The sequence below is a fragment of the Populus nigra genome, chromosome 2, assembly GCF_951802175.1.
Source record: "Populus nigra chromosome 2, ddPopNigr1.1, whole genome shotgun sequence".
NCBI lineage: Eukaryota > Viridiplantae > Streptophyta > Magnoliopsida > Malpighiales > Salicaceae > Populus > Populus nigra.
The window spans coordinates 25248876-25251216 of NC_084853.1; positions in this window are offsets into that span (position 1 = coordinate 25248876).

The following is a 2341-nucleotide window of genomic DNA, read 5'->3' on the forward strand; positions in this document are numbered from 1 at the left end:
AAGCCATCAAGGATGCTCTCTTTAGTGTGGACAACAATAAAGCTCCTGGCCCGGATGGTTTCTCTTCTCTTTTTTTCAAACAGTCATGGGATATTGTAGGAGCTGATTTTTGTGAGGCAGTAAAGGATTTCTTTTCCTCTGGTCGGATCCTAAAGCAGATCAACCATTCCATTATTGCACTGGTTCCAAAATCTGCTAATGTTAATTCTGCAAATGATTTTCGGCCCATTTCATGTTGCAACGTGGTTTACAAAGTCATCTCTAAAATTCTTGCAGGCCGGCTTGGTTATGCCCTTCAGGGCATCATTAATCCAGCTCAAAACGCTTTCCTTGGTGGGAGAAGCATGACTGATAACATCCATTTGACACAAGAATTACTCAGGCACTATGGTAGGAAGAGGACCTCTGCCCGATGCCTCATCAAAGTTGATTTCAAGAAAGCATTTGATTCGGTGCAATGGCCTTTTCTCAGAGCTCTCCTCCATTTGCTTGGTTTTCCCCAGCGTTTTGTTCATCTTGTGATGCTATGTGTGGAAACCTCTTCATACTCTGTTGCGGTTAATGGCAATCTTTATGGCTTCTTCCCTGGCAAATGTGGAGTTCGGCAAGGTGACCCTCTCTCTCCATACCTATTCTTAATATGTATGGAATACTTCTCCCGTATGCTGGGCATGGCCAGTCAGCAGCCAGCTTTTCATTTTCACCCAAAGTGTGCGCCTCATCATATTTGTCATCTTGCATTCGCTGATGATGTTCTCCTTCTATGCCGAGGGGATTGTTCTTCTGTACAAATTCTGGTTGACCAACTCCATGCTTTTGGCCGAGCTTCAGGACTTCATATTAATGCATCAAAATCCTTCATATATTTTGGTGGTGTTGGTGACAGCTTGAAGCAAACTATCCTCCAATACTCTGGTTTTTCGGAAGGTAGCTTTCCCTTCAAATATCTTGGGGTTCCCCTCAGCCCTCACAGGCTTCTGGCTAGCCAGTTCCATCCCCTCCTGCATCAACTTGAAACTGTTATTCAAAGCTGGATGGGCAAAAACTTGTCCTATGCTGGGCGGCTGGAACTCCTTCGCTCTGTTTTATTTGGAATGGTTCAATTTTGGCTTACTATTTTTCCCATGCCTGAGAGTGTTCTCAAACAAATTACTAGTCTTTGCAGGAATTTCCTTTGGACTGGTAGTACATTCAGGAATAAGTCTGCACTGGTTGCTTGGAAGAACGTCTGCCTGCCAAAGGCTGAAGGAGGCCTTGGTTTATATGACATCACAGCAAGGAACAATTGCTTTCTTGTGAAGCAGCTCTGGAATATTCACATGAAAGCTGACTCTATTTGGATACGTTGGGTGCACCACTTTTATTTGCAAGACACCAATATCTGGCTAGTCCCCCTGCAACAAACCTCCTCTCCTTTATGGAAATCTTTCATTAAACTACGTGACTGTCTCCTGGATGACTGTGGGGGGCAACCCGCAGTTCTCTCCATGCTGCAAAGCTGGGGCAATACTACTAAGCTTTTTTCGGCTAATGCTTATGACTACTTGAGAACCAAAGGAACCCCGGTCTCCTGGGTGCATGTGGTTTGGGAGTCCTGGTGTCTTCCACGACATAGCTTTATCCTATGGCTTGCCTTGCTTCAGCGGCTGCGCACAAAGGACAGGCTGCATTTCATTGCCCTTGACGTTACTTGTGTTTTTTGCCAGGATCATGAAGAGAGTCACGACCATCTGTTTTTTACCTGCAGCTGGACCTCCACCTTGTGGCTGAAAGTCAAATCCTGGCTTAGACTCAACAGAGGCATGACCACCATCAACAGTGCAGCTCGAGGCCTTCCCTTCAAGGGGAAATCTGCTGTCACTAGAATGAAAAGAACATCCCTCAGCATTGTTGTTTACTTGATATGGGAAGAAAGGAACAGACGGGTTTTTGAAAATTCCTGCTCCTCTGTGGAGCTTATATTTCGCCGGTTCCAAGTGTTATTTTACATGATCTTGCGCTTTCATCAGCGTGATCTTCCCATTCCTAATTGACTGTTTTGCTGATCGTTATGGTGATGCTCTCATTTGATCTGCCTTCAGATGGGCTGCTTTGGTTTTTGTTCGATTCTACAGCTCCTACTGAGTTTCTTGTTTTGTAGTTTCCACGTGCATGGTTGCACTGGCTTTTTGCTGTCTGATTGGCTGCTGTTACATATCTTCCTGTTGTTCTTTTTGGCTGGTCTTTGTTTGTGTTTGCTGCATGGCTCTCCGCGTCTCTGCATGGCGTGTTAAATGCTGGAAGGCTGCTTCTCCTTAACTGCATGGCATGCTATGCTGCCCTCTGATTGGCTACATCTCCT